Genomic DNA, 17,500 nt, shown 5'->3' on the forward strand with positions numbered 1-17,500 from the left:
GTGGGGGGGGTGTATGGGTGTGTGTGTGTGTGTGAGTAAGGCTGTGTGTGGGGGGGGGTGTATGGGTTGGTGGGTGGGGGGGGGGTGTATGGGTGAGTGTGGGTGTGTGTGTATGGGTGTGTATGGGGTGTGTGTGGGGTGTGTGGGGGGGGTATGGGTGTGTTTGTGTGTGTGTGGGGGGGGGTGTATGGGTGTGTAAGGCTGTGTGTGTATGGGTGTGTAAGGCTGTGTGTGTATGGATGTGTGTCTGTGTGTATGTGAGTATATGGCTGTTTGTGTATGGGTGTGTGGGGGGGTGTATGGGTGTGTGTGTGTGTGTGTAAGGCTGTGTGTGTATGTATGGGTGTGTGTGTGGGTGTGCGTGTGGATGTGTATGGGTGTGTGGGGGGTGCATGGGTGTGTGTGTTGGGGGGGTATGGGTGTGTGTGTGTGGGTGTGTATGTGTGTGTGGGTGTGTGTGTGTATTCGTGTGTGTGGGTGGGGGGGGGTATGGGTGTGTGTGTGTGGTTGTGTGTGGGTGGAGGGTGTATGGGTGTGTATGGGTGTATATAGGGGTGTGTGTGGGTGTGTGTGTGGGGGGGGTTTATGGGTGTGTGGGGGGGTGTATGGGTGTGTGGGTGTGGGTGTGTGTGTGTGGGGGGGTGTATGGGTGTGTGGGGGGTTGTATAGGTGTGTATAGGGGTGTGTGTGGGTGTGTGGGTGTGGGTGTGGGGGGGGGTCTATGGGTGTGTGGGGGGTGTATGGGTGTGTGTAAGGCTGTGTGTGTATGGATGGGTGTGTGTGTGTGTGTGTGTGTATATGGGTGTGTGTGTGGTTGTGTATGGGTGTGTGGGGGGGGTGTATGGGTGTGTGTGTGTGTATGGTGTGTGTGTTGGGGGGGTATGGGTGTGTGTGTGTGGGTGTGTATGTGTGTGTGGAGGTGTGTGTATGTGTGTATTCGTGTGTGTGGGTGGGTGGGGGGTGTATGGGTGTGTGTGTGTGTGTGTGTGTGTGTGTGTGTGTGTGTGTGTGTGAGTAAGGCTGTGTGTGTGGGGGGGTGTATGGGTTGGTGGGTGTGGGTGTGTGGAGGGTGTATGGGTGTGTGTGTGTGTATAAGGCTGTGTGTGTGGGGGGGGTGTATGGGTGAGTGTGGTTGTGTGTGTATGGGTGTGTATAGGGGTGTGTGGGTGTGTGTGTGTGTGTGGGGGGGTGTATGGGTGTGTGGGGGGGTGTATGGGTGTGTGGGTGTGGGTGTGTGTGGGAGGGGTATGTATGTGTGGGTGTGGGGGGGTGTATGGGTGTGTGGGTGTGGGTGTGTGGGTGTGGGTGTGTGTGGGTGTCTATAGGTGTGGGTGTGTATGGGTGTGTGTGTGTGTGTGTGGTTGTGTGTGTGTGTGTGTGTGTGTAAGGCTGTGTGGGGGGGGTGTATGGGTGAGTGTGTGTATGGGTGTGTATAGGGGTGTGTGTGGGTGTGTGGGTGTGTGTAGGGGGGGTGTATGGGTGTGTGTGTGGGGGGTGTATGGGTGTGGGGGTGTGTGTGTGGGTGTGTGGGTGTGTGTGTGGGGGGGGGGGAGTACGGTTGTGTGTGTGGGTGGGGGGGTGTATAGGTGTGTGTGTGTGTGTGTGTGTGTGTGTGTGTGTGGGTGGGGGGGTGTATAGGTGTGTGTGTGTGTGTGTGTGTGTGTGAGTAAGGCTGTGTGTGTGGGGGGTGTTGTGGATAAAAAATGTCATAAAATAAACATAAGGGAGACCTAGCATCCAGCAAAGGGGAGAAGAAGAAAAGACGGGGACCTAGACACATAGAAGCGGGATTAGGCGGACATTGACAAATTGGAATTACACTTTAAAGATCTTTAAGAGCAGTAGTAGTCAAAAAAGTCAAAAAGAGGTATACGAGCTGAGCTGAGGAGGGCTAATACACACACACACACACGCTCGTACAGTCAAGGGCGGGCAAGTAGACACAACATACACACACACTCTCTCTTTCTCATACACACACATGAATAACTTTAATAATATCTTATAGTAATAGAGAAACTCTCTATAAAAAAACAGAATAGTAGGATATGCAGGACAGTAGAACTGTAATGATATTAAGAAGTTGGAAGTACAGTAAACCGCTTTTCAAGTAGTATAAATATATATAAAATAAGAAATATAGTGCAAATATGAAAATAAATTATAAACTAGAAATACAGGAAAATGTAAACTTACTCATGACTCAAATGGTGAGGGTTCTTGTCTCGCAAGGAAGGCCTTAATTTTAAGAAAGAACCATGAGGAGCCATTTATAAGGGTGGCTGAGTCAAGCTGCCCCCCCGCGAGATAACAGTAAGACCAAGGTCACTCTAGATTGTTTAGTCTTGTCCACTTTCTATTTTACGGGTTATTCAAATTCTCTGGTTTTGATTCCCTGGGTAATTCAAAACTCTGGTTTCTGATTCTCTGTGTAATTCAAAACTCTGGTTTCTGATTCTCTGAGTAACTAAAAACTCCGGGTTTTTATTTTCTGGGTTATTAGAAATGCCTGGGTTCTGATTTTATGTGTAAATTAAAACCCCTGGTTTCAATTCTATGTGTAAGTGAAATAGCCCTTTTCTGGAACATAAGAGTAAGGTAAATGAGCTCTTTTTTAACCCTATTGGTAGTGAGATCATAGTCTTCTTGAAACATATGGGTTATTTAATGTGTAAATACAGTATAAATACTGGAGCTTAAGCTCAGGGTATTGGGATCACTTCTGAGAATTCTCATCGGTGTGGATCTCGTGTGGTGGAATGGAACAATAAAGCTGGACCCTTGCTTCTTCTCACTCACGGCTGGTGTATTTTTTTCTATCTCCAACTGGGCTCAGAGGTAGATGTGAGTATTGGCTTCTATGTTGAATTTTAAGTGTTTTTGGGTAATAGGCTAAATTTGAGCCAACAGGGGGTGTATGGGTGAGTGTGGGTGTGTGTATGGGTGTGTATAGGGGTGTGTATGGGTGTGTGGTTGTGTGGGGGGGTATGTGTGTGTGTGGGGGGGGGGGGGGTATGGGTGTGTGTGTGTGTGGTTGTGTGTGTGTGTGTGTGAGTAAGGCTGTGTGTGTGGGGGGTATGGGTGTGTGTGTGTGTGTGTGGGGGGGGTTGTGTGTGGGTGTGTGTGTGTGAGTAAGGCTGTGTGTGGGGGGTGTATGGGTTGGTGGGTGTGTGTGAGGGGGTGGGGGAGTATGGGTGTGTGTGTGTGTGTGTAAGGCTGTGTGTGGGTGTGTGTGTATGGGTGTGTATGGGTGTGTATAGGGGCGTGTGTGGGTGTGTGTGTGTGGGGGGGGGGTGTATGGGTGTGTGTGGGGGGGTGTATGGGTGTGTGGGTGTGGGTGTGTGTGGGGGGGGTGTATGGATGTGTGGGTGTGGGTGTGTGTGGGGGGGGGTATGGGTGTGGGGGTGTGTGTGGGTGTGGGGGGTGTGTGTGGGGGGTGTATGGGTGTGGGGGGGTGTGGGTGTGTGGGGGTGTATGGGTGTGGGTGGGTGGGGGGTGTATGGGTGTGGGTGGGTGGGGGGTGTGTGTGTGGGGTGGGGGGGTGTGCATGGGCCCCTGCAATGGACTCGTGTACTAAGCAGGACGTATTCCAGCTTCATGCCTAGTGTTCCAGCTCTGGACCACCATGAACCTGACGAGGATAAAGCACTTACTGAATGATGGTATTTGTCCAAAGAATCTTGTCTCAGAAGCATTATGTTATTGTACTTCCAGGTCTCTGTGGTGTCCTTTCATTAATGCTCTTCTTGTTGAGTACCGTTCTTATACTACACATGAACAGAGGTCTCAAATTCTAGAGCTTACTGCTGGACTTTTGGTGCTCTCCTTGGGTTTGTTTTCCCCTCCTTCAGCATGTGCGCTTGTGAGGTTTGTGGGAAGGTCACTCTTATGGATAATTCCCTCCATTTGCAGACTGTTTGTTTTATTGCGGATTGATGAACACCATGGGGCGTTTCCAAAAAGTTATCAACAAGCCCGGCTAATGTTCATCAAAGCTCAGCAAAGCGGAGCTTTATTTCTTCTAAATTTGTACATAATTTTGACTAAATATATCGATTTTTCCCCAATGTCAATATTCAGGGCTACTTTGTCTACAATCATGACACGATTTACTTTAAGTCCATTTCATTTTCAGGTTGTAACACTTTAAAATGCAGAAATTTAAGTGAACCTGCATTTCACTGTACATCTACACATGCACTTTTTTTTAATATTGCAGAATAACAATAACACTGATCTGCTGCCCAGTATAACTTCACTCAATTTACTTACAAGCAGGAGTTTCTGTTGAGTAAACAGAAGTAAAGGCTCAAGTGTACATCTTCAGTCTCAACTTCCTCTGCAGTTTCCAACCTGAGAAGAGATGGTAAGACGTGTAAATTAAGTGTGAACCTTGTAAGCACAAGAGTCTGTTAAATAGAGGATGTGGCTAGTGGCTGGTTTTTAAGGTTTTAGAGAAAGAACTTTATTTTAAAAAAACAAAAAACGAAGACGAAACAACTTGCATAGCTAAACACTTACTTGGGCAGTGTCTGTGTACTTAAATGGAGGGACAGAAATCTCCCAGGTTTCATTAAAAATGTCTTCCCTCCCGAAACCCGCTATCAGGTGACAACCGATGCTTGGTAGTGTTTATTCAGTGAGGCATGAGGTTCCTTTCCAGAATCTTCGAATCGACTGTCCTTCAGTCCATTAATATATTAATTTAACAGCTCAGTGTTGAGTTCACAATTGCAATTTCAAATTTTTTTCAATTTAATTACTGTCTGGACTCGGCCGGACTTGACTCGGACTCGACCATTAAGGACTTGAGTCCAGCTCGGCCTCTTTTGGACTCGGTCTCGACTCGAACTCGACAAAGGTGGACTCAGACCCAACACTAGAAAAATCCGAAAAATCTGAATATGTTGAGCAAAATCTGCAAAAACATGATACAGTGGCTGAGAAATGTTCAAAGAGCCGAAGCGTGAACACATAGAGCATATTTTGTAAATAATAGATACAAAATTAGATATATGTAGTGTTACTCTTATTGGTTCCTGACTTTTCTGGAGACCCTGTACATCATTTCTTAAAAAAAAAACTAAACTAAATAGAAATTTTATCTAATTAAATATTACACTCTTACAAAACGATTACTTTGTTAATTTTTCCTCTGGTATCCTCATGTATCAATTTTATTGTTCCACTTTATTTATTTATATTTTATTAGTATTATTATTATTATTTACCATGTTTTAGCTATGGAGTTCATACTCAGTATGGACATGATGCTCAGGATGCTGTGGGCATTAATGTCCTAGCTACATATTGCCACACTTCAGTATTAAGGCCTTTTTTGTTGTTGTCTAGATTCACGACATTTACCCCCAGTTTCTGTTCCAGGTTGTAACACTGCAAAACGAGGACAAGGTTAAGCACTTCAAATGAACACATGTACGTGTTTAATACTGCATCAGCAATAACAGCCATTTGCGGATATAAGGGTGAAAGTGTTTTCTTTAAAGAGGAGGCGGAGTCACGATCAGTATAAAGTTGCTCATATATTTGTTCTGAGCAGTAGTGTCTGATGAGAAAGGCTCCAGTGGGCATCCTTACTCTTACTTCTGCAGTGTTTTGAACAAGAGACGAGATGGTGAGTTGTGTAAGTTAAGTGTGAAAGCGTCTGTTCAATACAGGATGCGTAATTAGATTCCATCCTCTCTGAAGGAATTTTGTGTGCTACATTCAATATCTTTTACTACCTGTTCATTTATTACTGAAATACACTGCAGCACCTGGACTTTTTCATCTTATCCTCTCTATTTAACATAGTGCTTTTGTTGCATTTTTGTGCTGCTCACTGTGCAGGTCAAGAAGCACTTGGTCCTCTTGGTCCTGGGTTTCAGCACCACTGTAGACTGTAAAATCACGTTTTTATTGATGAAGATGTTTGGTGTGTGTTTTGATCAGGTGTGTTCTGGAGCGTTGGGATTCATCCTGCTCTTTCTGCTCCATTCAGCTTCAGGGGTGGCCAATCTCTATAACATCATCAACTCCCTTCATAACAAGTAAGATACATTTATGTTTTGTCTGTAGAGCTGATCGATAATAACTAAGGTCATGGTGGAATGTTGAGATATATTTTTAAAATACAAAACAATTGCCATAGCTAAATGTGTAACTGGATATCGTTAGTATCTAGTAACTGATGTACAGCTAGCTAACAGTGGATTATCCATTTATATAAATATAGCATATACTATATATGCTTATACCTACTGCTAGACTGACCAATGCTTAACAAGATTTAACTGCAAATTGTAAAAGTGTTTACCTCTCCAATTAGAACCTTTTTGAAGCTAAGAATCCTTAATTATCCAATAGAACCTTGAAGAGTGTAGTTTATTGATGTTTTTTTGTGACATATATGAGACTCATGTATCTATTTTATTGTCTCTCTTTTTTCATGTTTTAGGTATGGAGGTAATTATCAGTATGCTTTGGGCATTAATGTCCCACGTAGATATTGTGATCAAGTAGCTCTTCCTGACCAGAACTTCCTCCCACATGATAATAACGCAGAGAGAGTGAAAGATGACATGAATGGTACTGATAAAATTTACAAAGGTGTTCAGCTGATTGGTGCCAGACCAAAACCAATCCCTCATTCACAGAACAACAACTACCACTCTGAGTATCTGTTGCTGATTAATTCCATGTCCAGTAGATTAACACCCAACCCACTCATGAAAACCCTCCTGGATTCAAATCCTGATGGCTGCGCGGTTTTCTTCACCCGGAACTCCCCCTGTGTGCAAACCTGCTCAACACCTAACGGACCCTACAGTATCATACATGCACTTAGGAGGCAGTTCCAAAACCACAACGGTCCAAAAGCATTTGTTTTTAATCGGGTTTGGGATCATGATGTACGTCATCCTGCATGGGAAAATAATATAAGGGTTATAAATGATATCATTCCAGTCTATCGCTGTGATGCAAGACCATGCACTCGCTGCGTAAACAATAATAATGTTGATCAGAGGTGTATGCAGAATTAGCCTCATTGCTAAGCTATATCATGTGTAACGTGCTTTCCATGGCAACTTGATCAAGTACCTGCCTTTAAATGGCATGAAATGACTTAAAAAATTAGCCACAAATGTTAATTAAAAAAAAAAAATTGCTAAAACTGTTTCCTGCTTTCACATTTATCAATAAAGTTCAGCATTTAATCAGCCTCCTTTCTCCTCTGCAACACATTATAATGATTTCCAATCTCACCTCTTCTTGTCTCACTTCTCAAATTCCTTTTCTTTTCTTGTTTTGTTTTGAAATGTAACATATGTTTGGATGAAGACGCACTCCGAGTAGTGATGGAGAGGATGCTCACATACTGCACTTCCAGACTTCACCCAACAGACTACAGTGTTATTGTATACTATATCACTCTTTCTTTTCCAGCGAGTAATGACAGAAAACGTGCCATCACTAAGCAAACGTTTCTTTCAATTAGAATCAGGTCTGAGCTAAAATGTCCGGCTAAAATGTACCGATTTAAAGACTTTATTTTAAAAAAGCAGCAAAGCCGAGATGGTCTGTGGAAGATCTGATTTAAGACAGTCGTGGCTCCTGCTTTTATACAATTTTAAAAACAATGTTGATTTTTTTTCTTTTAATCAGGCCACTGACCTCTCACCACAATTATTTCACTCTCCCTTTTCTTTAATTGTGGCTTGGGTTGGGGGTTTGAAGTACTCTACTGGCCACGTTATGGCTTTGATAACTCTTAAGGAGTCAAAAACACGTCACCTAATTTGTTCTGTTCAGGAAGAAAACGTTCTATGGCTCCAGTAAGATCCCAAATAATGTAATATAAATTTAAATAATGAGCCTAATAGTTGAATGCAAGGATTAGTTTCATAAATTATTTTATTTATTTTACAGCTAATGGGCTCCCTGGCAGTCGCTAGGTTTGGCAAATTTTTAGACCCCTTCAGTCTTTTTTCCCCCCCAAAAAAAGTCCCTAATGACAAATCCAGTAACTTGTTGAGCAGATGTTTGAGCTGTCATCATAGTAGCATGCAGAAGTCCACTGATTCATTGTCTTACTAAATTGCACCATCTACTGTCAAACATAGGAAATCCATCCAACCATCCATCCATCGTACCACTTATTCTACACAGGGTCAAGGAGGAGCAACCCTGGACGGGGTGCCAACCCATCGCAGGGCACACTCTCTCACACACACACACACACACACACACACACACACACTTGTGCAAGTCTATATTGGGGACTACATGCTGGATCCTCCAATGCGGGGACCCGTATTTCTAAAAGGTTTAGGAGCAAACCAAAGACAGATTCGTGTTTCTGTTGAAGCTGTAAAGACGTCTGTCACTTCAAATTAATGAAAAAACGTCAATAAAGCAATGTGACATTTTTCCACATTCTGGGGACAATTTCTGGTAGACCAAACTTTTGAGGACGAGCGGACACACACACATTATTATTCTGGTATTTCTAAATTGTAGGTACTTGTGAACAATCTGGGGACGCAATTTACAAACAATTGGGAAGGTGCTATAATGCATATTTCCAAGATAATTGATTAAGTCACATGAATAACATGTCTTTTATTTTAATCTGAAACATTTTGCCATTTGCATTGCAGTATTTTTGAACAGATAGTATTTTCAGGCAGTTACTAATTAACACTCAAAAAAAGTTTCTCATAAATGAAATGTAAAAAAGTAGAAAAAATTAAATTGTACAATACAAAATTCAAGCCATAAACTTAATAATAATAATAAACTAAAACTACCAATGATCTGTGCAAATAAAACCAAATGAAACCATGCAGACTTTTTCTGGGTTACATTTTCCTTTTAAGGGCAGTGATTCTATTTTTTACAAAGAACTTAACGGACAACCAATCCCTGCCTTTCAGTGCAACAGGCTCAGCTTTAATACAGGCCTCACAATGTTTTTTTCCTGGCACTGTGCAAGTTTTTATGAACCTGTACAGATGTTTTTCAACTGCTTTCACTTCACTGGTCTCCCATTTCTTTTTCTTTACCACCTTAACACCTGAACAAATGCAAGACAAAGTTACTCAAAACATATAATGTCTTTCAATTTCATGAAAACAATCATGTTTGTTTATCAGACAATACCTTTGGGAACAGATGTGGTACTGGTTGATTCTGTTGCTTGCTCAGATGAGGTTTTCTGGGCTTGCTCTGTCGATGGTTTCAGTTCTGGTTCAATATCTACTTAAACACAGAACAAGTGCACTCTTTTTGAATGCATCCTAACTACAGATTGTGCATTTTCTGAAGAATACAGTGATTGTGGAGCTTAAAATGTGGTCACTATGGTGTTTCTAGGTGGTTGTGGATACAATTATACAAGTTAAGATGTTGTCTACATGTACCAAGCCATTAGGGATTATAGAAAGGCCTAGCTAACCTTCCGTGTCCCATATACCATACTTGCCCTATCAATAGATAAAACCTAGTTTGGAGCCGCCCACATCACAGGCTTTTCACTGGAGTAGACACCCATCATATCTGGTGTTTCACCGAATTAAGTACTAATTAAAAAGGTCCACTTTTTATATTCAGAAAAGTGACAATTTATCCAACCTGAGGAGTGCTTGTTTCCACTTGTGACTGCGGTATACAATACTGGTCATCAGCAAATGTTTCATCTGGCACCTGCTGAGTTAAAAAAACAAACAAATGATAGAATACAAAATGTAATGAGACTTCAAACGATTTCATATTTAAAATACATTAGTGTAAAATAAGTGGGGGAAAAAATTATTTGCCTTTTGGTTACATTTGAGCTTTTCTTATTAAGCCAGCAAGGCTACTTTTGGCACATACTGCATAAAGCGATAAACACAAAATGTTCTTCCTGAACTAAGACTGCAGACTTTTGCTGCTGATCATCTCCAGCGGTAAGATCAGATTCCAGATGATGACTTTTTTCACCTATTATACTTGTCACCTGAAACCACCCCAAATCACAATTAATCCTAAAAGTACAATTAACTAATTTATTAAGTAATTAAGTAAATAAAATTTAATGTGTAGAAAACAAGGGTTTTGCTAAACAAAGATAAACACACGTAACTGTATTGTGTAAAGTTTCATGTTAAAAGACAGTGTGGGGACCCAGTGTCTTTGAAAACACTGGTATAGTACAATGTACATTGCGGGGACTTAACGTTTACTATGTTATAAAATATATTAAAAAAAGCAGTTCCATACCAGATTACAGAATGAAGACTCATGCTGTGAATGTTGGGTGCAATGATGATCATCTCCAGAGGCACCATCTGACTCCAAACGATTACTGTCCACCTCTATTCCACTTTCTGTCACCTGAAATAGGCAAAACAGTAACTAATAAGCCCAAAAGTAAAAGTATGTTGGTATACCATAACTAAGCTGAACAGTGTAAAGTTGTAGAAAGTAATTTAGGCTAAAACACACCAAGCAAAAAAGATATTTGTAGAAAAAAAAGACATGTTAAATTAGGCATCTTGTGGGGACCTGGTGTAAAGTTTCATGTTAAAAGACAGTGTGGGGACCCAGTGGGGGAGGGGTACCACTTCAATTGTCAATTGAAATCACTCTTTGCAAACACTGGTAGAGTACAATGTACATTGTGGGGATGTAACGTTTACTATGTGATAAAATACATTAAAAAGCAGTTCCATACCAGATTGCAGAATGTAGACTCATCCTGTGAATGTTGGGTGCAATGATGATCATCTCCAGAGGCACCTCTATTCCACTTTCTGTCACCTGAAATAGGCAAAACAGTAACTAATAAGCCCAAAAGTAAAAGTATGTTGGTATACCATAACTAAGCTGAAAAGTACAAAGTTGTAGAAAGTATTTTAGGCTAAAACACACCAAGCAAAGAAGACATCTGTAGAAAAAAAGAGAACATTTTAAAGTAGGTATCTTGTGGGGACCTGGTGTACATTGTAGAGACATAACATTTACCATGTTAAAAAATACATATAAAAAGCTGTTTCATACCCATGTACATTAATAATCCCATTTGCTAGTTTAACCACACATTTACAGTATGTTAATAAAAAGGACAGATTGCAGAACAGAAAAATGGGCATAAAACTGATAACCTGAGCTTTTTTTAAAAAGAGCTTTCCATGATCCTGGATTCAGCTAAACTTTCAAGTTACAAACAAGTGTTGGTAGCAAGGGTTACAAGACTGGACACACAAAGATAGCATAGGGTGGACCGTGAATGCATTTTACAAAGCAATGTACTGGACCTTTACAGAATCTATGTCCAGCTGTTGGGTCAGCAGGCCAAGAGCAGTAAACTGATAGCAGTGAAAGCGATTGCTAGAAGTTATTTAGGTACTCTAGAGGCTGGTCCCAAAAGAGATAAACACAAATGGAGGGTCCCTAATACTGGCATAACACTATGTGAAATGGAGCTGTGGAACAGCAACAGTAAGAGAGAAATAGCTTCTGTGTAGCAGTGTTAAGGAGTTGGAGGCAATGAGATTAGTATTCGTAGACTTAAAGCACAGTGAAGGTGCAGCGTTACAGCTGCAAAAAAAATTTGCATTAGTAAAAAGTGCATAGCTGAGGTACAAGACTGTGGCAAGGTCAGCGACATCCCTCAGCATCATTAATGGGGCGCTAGAAAAGAAGTAGTTGGAGTAAAGTAAATTAGGATTAGCAGTCAAACAACATAACTAAGTTGCAGTAATGCACTGGTGTCGCTGCTGAGTAGTTAGATGAGAGGGCATATTGTAGCAGTGCTGACATGGATCTGAAAATGAAACATTTACAGTATACAAAACCAGGAATATGACACGCATAACACAGACCAGTCACCACGTGGCAGTGAAGCAGTGGCTGAGAAGGTAGGAGAGGGGGCATCTTGCAACAGTATTAAGGCAACCCTGGTAAAAGTACATGAAATTAGGTTTGGAAAATACATAGCACAGCTGGGGTGCAGCTCTGAGATGGATGGGTCAACGAGCAAATGCATAGCCTGGTTGAGGTGTGATATCTCATAGCGTTGTCATGGCTGAAGTATATGAGGTAGGTGAGCAAAGTCCACAGGAGAAAAGCAGAAGGTGTTAGTATATGCATCGCAAGTTTAAGGAGCAGCACTGCATAAAGCTCATAACTGAGCAAGTTTAAGGAGCAAGTTTAAGGAGCAGCACTGCATAAAGCTCATAACTGAGCACTCCACTGCCTACATTGGCAGAATACATTGTGCAGATGTACAGTGAGGGGAAAAAAGTATTTGATCCCCTGCTGATTTTGTACGTTTGCCCAGTGACAAAGAAATGATCATTCTATAATTTTAATGGTACATTTATTTGAACAGTGAGAGACAGAATAACAACAAGAAAATCCAGAAAAAACACGTCAAAAATGTTATAAATTGATTTGCATTTTAATGAGGGAAATAAGTATTTGACCCCTCTGCAAAACATGACTTAGTACTTGGTGGCAAAACCCTTGTTGGCAATCACAGAGGTCAGACGTTTCTTGTACTTGGCCACCAGGTTTGCACACATCTCAGGAGGGATTTTGTCCCACTCCTCTTTGCAGATCTTCTTCAAGTTATTAAGGTTTCAAGGCTGACGTTTGGCAGCTCGAACCTTCAGCTCCCTCCACAGATTTTGTATGGGATTAAGGTCTGGAGACTGGCTAGGCCACTCCAGGACCTTAATGTGCTTCTTCTTGAGCCACTCCTTTGTTGCCTTGGCCATGTGTTTTGGGTCATTGTCATGCTGGAATACCCATCCATGACCCATTTTCAATGCCCTGGCTGAGGGAAGGAGGTTCTCACCCAAGATTTGACGGTACATGGCCCCGTCCATCGTCCCTTTGATGCGGTGAAGTTTTCCCGTCCCCTTAGCAGAAAAAACACCCCCAAAGCATAATGTTTCCCCCTCCATGTTTGACGGTGGGGATGGTGTTCTTGGGGTCATAGGCAGCATTCCTCCTCCTCCAAACACGGCAAGTTGAGTTTATGCCAAAGAGCTCCATTTTGGTCTCATCTGACCACAACACTTTCACCCAGTTGTCCTCTGAATCATTCTGATGTTCATTGGCAAACTTCAGACGGGCATGTATATGTGCTTTCTTGAGCAGGGGGACCTTGCGGGCGCTGCAGGATTTCAGTCCTTCACGGCGTAGTGGGTTACTAATTATTTTCTTGGTGACTATGGTCCCAGCTGCCTTGAGATCATTGACAAGATCCTCCCGTGTAGTTCTGGGCTGATTCCTCACTGTTCTCATGATCATTGCAACTCCACGAGGTGAGATCTTGCATGGAGCCCCAGGCCGAGGGAGATTGACAGTTCTTTTGTGTTTCTTCCATTTGCGAATAATCGCACCAACTGTTGTCACCTTCTCACCAAGCTGCTTGGCAATGGTCTTGTAGCCCATTCCAGACTTGTGTAGGTCTACAATCTTGTCCCTGACATCCTTGGAGAGCTCTTTGGTCTTGGCCATGGTGGAGAGTTTGGAATCTGATTGATTGCTTGCTTCTGTGAACAGGTGTCTTTTATACAGGTAACAAGCTGAGATTAGGAGCACTCCCTTTAAGAGTGTGCTCCTAATCTCAGCTCGTTACCTGTATAAAAGACACCTGGGAGCCAGAAATCTTTCTGATTGAGAGGGGTCAAATACTTATTTCCCTCATTAAAATGCAAATCAATTTATAACATTTTTGACATGCGTTTTTCTGGATTTTCTTGTTGTTATTCTGTCTCTCACTGTTCAAATAAATCTACCATTAAAATTATAGAATGATCATTTCTTTGTCAGTGGGCAAACGTACAAAATCAGCAGGGGATCAAATACTTTTTTCCCCTCAATGTAGCATTTACTGTTTGGAACTCGCATGAATTAAAGCAGTTTAATTACCTCGATGTGGGAAGCAGATTTCTGTTGTGAATGTTGGGTGCACTGGGTAACATCTCCAGAGGTAGCACCTGACTCCAGACGATTATTGTTTGCATCCATTCCACACTTTGTCCCCTGAAACAATAACAGTCACTATTAAATATAAAAGTAGAGGGTAAATCCTGTTACAGAAACAGCATGTAACATGTGAGCAGTGCCATATAGTGACTGATCGGCACTGTTCTAAGCATCCCTAGACACTCTACATACATCCCTACACACTCTACATCCATCCCTAGACACTCTACATCCATCCCTACACACTCTACAAGCTCAGAATATCAGTTTATTCTTCAACCACAATGTTATGTAATGGAGTGATGCTGTAAAAATACATATACATTCACTATTTGGCATCTAATTATCCAAGATTGCTACAAGAAGTAACATTCTTACTTTACTCCTCCAGGGACAATCAGCATCTCCATAATTATAATGTGACCTCCTCTCCAGGTGTTATGTCTCTTAAAGCAAAAAGGCACAAATGGGGCTTTCCTTTCACAATGATTCTCTTCATTTTGCAGTTGGGGTTAATGTGATCATCATTAACCAGTCTTCCAAGAGTGCCATCATCCCTTGCAGCATCAATACTGAATTTGAACAAAAGAGAAGACATTTTATTTAGTGACCAACAAAAATAAAATCTTTTTAAAAAATTATAATAATATTTTAAGTGTATAGCTGCAGAATTAAAAACCCCAAATAAAACCAAACATTTAATACTTTGTCACAGTGACACTCAATACGTTTACATGGACAACAGTAATCCAATATTAACCCGATTTTTAATTACCTTAATCCAGCTAAAGTCATACTCGAAGTAAACACAAAACGAATTGAGACGTGTAGAATATTCCTGTTTTAGTTGCATTATCGAGGTGTATTACAGACATGTATACACCTTAATCACACTATTAACATCGTGACGGGACGTTTTTTGACAGGACACGATCACACACAGCAGCGCTCAGCCGTTTTACGGCAAACAAGAGAGCACGGCTGCTTCCCAAACCGCGTACTTACATACTACAGTATATAGAAGGTGAAATACATATATATCAGCTGCTATATAGTAGGTAAGTACGCAGTTTGGGACGCAGCCCACGGCTTCAAGCAGTCGTATATTTGCACATATAGCATGACTAATAATCAACTGCACTTGAAGCTTTTGTAAAATTAACACCCAAAACTGTATACGGTTCCATAATGAAGACGAACTGTATGTCGATATGTGAAATTCTGGAGGGACGTCGGTTGGCATGGCGTGGGGACATAATGACGTGTGCCGTTAATCGATTTATGTTCTATAACATGTGACACAGGATCATGAAAGGAATATTCTAAATGCAACTCATGTAAACACCTTAATCACAATACTGTCTTACTCAAAATAATGTCAATAATTAGATTACCGCTGTCCATGTAAACGTAGTCATTGTTGTTCATAATAATAATAATAACCATTACTACTACTATTATTATTAAGATTCTCCACAGTTTCCTTCTTCCTCTTTTAAGTAATGACAAGTCTTCTAAACTCTACAGAATGTGTCTACAACTCACACCTGATCATGCATTTTGAGTTAATGAACATGGCATTTTGTTAAATAGAAATAGTAGTGAACTAATAAATGACTACAAAGCACAGTATAGCTGTCCTGTGTAAAACAGATGAGGATATGTGAGGCATATGGAGCTGGATAATCGAAATGCTACTGGATATAAAGGTAATGTCTGACGCGTGATTCAGGTGAGCTGCGCATCAGACACGCAGCACAGCAGTTCAGGACCCTCATTCTAATCGAGTGGCACTGTGCTGCATTTATGATGCGCAGCTCACCTGAATCACGCGTCAGATGAATGCGGATACACATTTAACAAAAGAAAAACACTCGAAAGGCATATGATAAAAACTATTAAAATATTTTTTTCAGATAACGGACAATATTATTGTAAAACGCGATTCAGAACCGAGGTGAATCACAGACTAAACTGTGAGCAGGCATTTAAAAATGGCGCCCGCGCGACCAAAACATCGGCGCTGGGGATATATAAATGTTAGCTTTCTCCGGATGTAAATATTAACGAGTCACAGTAATAAACTGTTAATAAACTAATCTAATCTAATATCATTCTCTCGAGTCGATTTCCCCTCAGACCATGTCTTAGTGAAGCGAGGCGAGGGAAAACTTTTTTCACAGCTAAACTTTAACTGTGCATTTAAAACCCCCGCAGCTCATACCGCATACACTACCGAAATGGATAAAGAAATATATATGAGTACTCACGTCCAGAATTTATCGTGCCAGATGAAGTCGAACATAAATCCTTTCAAGTTGTTGTGGTAAATTCGATGTCTTCTGTTACTTTCCAGAGAGTTGATGAGCTCTCCTCTGTATTCTAGCACGAACTCTCCTTTAGTGAAGTGCGTCATGGTAAACACTCCCCTGCCTTGTTTAGGAATAACAAAGCATGCTAACTAACCTACTGTTTTATCGCCATAAGTCCAAGTTTATTTATTTATATGGTTTGCTCACCTTTAAATGCATCAATGTATTTGACATCAAGCCCTGCTTTATCACGACCGGTGGTAATGTGAAAAATAGCATCATTTATTGGACTCTTCCTCTGACTCATTTTCAAAACCTCGTTTTCACCCTTATTAAAAGTTTCACGACTTCACAAATTCTGAAGGCATCTATATGGAAGGTGCATTAAATATTAATAGACAATCTAGCATTAGTAAAATTAATGGACTGATATATTTAAATGCCTCATCAAGGCTGAGCTAGCTAACAAGCTAGAATAATCATTAGCTAACTAACACTAGCTAATTACTGAGAACACTATGCTATGTAAACCATAATGTAAAATGTTAAATAATAAAATAATTTACACTCCAACAAAGTTTATTTAATAAACCCTCTTAGTAGTATAAGCTTTTAAAACATTCCGTGTCATGATAAATATTAACTCACATAAATTTTTGGTGTGATGCTAATTCACCTAACTCCAGACGTCTCATTAAACTGAGATATTTAACCACATACTACTTCATTGGCTCAAAGCTCCAGTGATTGATTGCTGTTTGACCAATCGGAGTTCTTCCGTTTCAACCAATCGGAGTTCAGCATTGCTGTACTAGGTCATCAAGTGTGCTAACGCGAATGTTTTTACAGTCTTTGGCCAAAAGGGGGCTTTACACACTTGACTGCCCCCCCATACACACACACACACTTTTAAGGAGTAAATGTCAATTTTGAGGACTAATGAGATTTTTGGTGGGGGGGTTCAACTTGATGAAATAAACATGCTGCAACGCTTAGTATTGTGGGGACTCGATTTTAGGTCCCCACAATCAAAAATGTCCCCACTTTATTGGTGTGTAATCAGGCCCATGTCCCCATATTAATAGGATTGCGAGTACACACACACACACACACACACACACACACTACAGACGACTTGGAAATGCCAATCAGCCTACAACTGATTTGGACTGGGGAAGGAAACCAGAGTATCAAGAGGAAACCAC

General features: G+C 41.2%; 2 long non-coding RNA genes across 4 annotated transcripts; one reads left to right on the forward strand and one right to left on the reverse strand.

Annotated features, from left to right (window-relative positions):
* Positions 1-5,447: 5,447 nt before the first annotated feature.
* LOC128621779 (uncharacterized) lies at positions 5,448-6,547 on the forward strand. The gene is made up of 3 exons (XR_008388310.1): positions 5,448-5,635; positions 5,953-6,050; positions 6,458-6,547. It is a non-coding gene; the product is annotated as an uncharacterized LOC128621779 (long non-coding RNA).
* A 1,105-nt stretch (positions 6,548-7,652) lies between these two features.
* LOC128621780 (uncharacterized) lies at positions 7,653-17,247 on the reverse strand. 3 transcript variants are annotated; one of them, XR_008388313.1, is made up of 7 exons: positions 16,254-17,247; positions 14,362-14,555; positions 13,927-14,040; positions 10,264-10,377; positions 9,634-9,708; positions 9,163-9,258; positions 7,653-9,076 (listed from the first exon to the last, which is right to left on the reverse strand). It is a non-coding gene; the product is annotated as an uncharacterized LOC128621780 (long non-coding RNA). The 3 variants fall into 3 exon arrangements; XR_008388312.1 differs by adding an exon at positions 10,718-10,803 and having other exon boundaries at positions 9,163-9,708; XR_008388311.1 differs by having other exon boundaries at positions 9,163-9,708.
* Between the last annotated feature and the right edge of the window lie 253 nt (positions 17,248-17,500).

The sequence above is a fragment of the Ictalurus furcatus genome, chromosome 17 (assembly GCF_023375685.1).
Source record: "Ictalurus furcatus strain D&B chromosome 17, Billie_1.0, whole genome shotgun sequence".
In the NCBI taxonomy this organism is placed as follows: domain Eukaryota; kingdom Metazoa; phylum Chordata; class Actinopteri; order Siluriformes; family Ictaluridae; genus Ictalurus; species Ictalurus furcatus.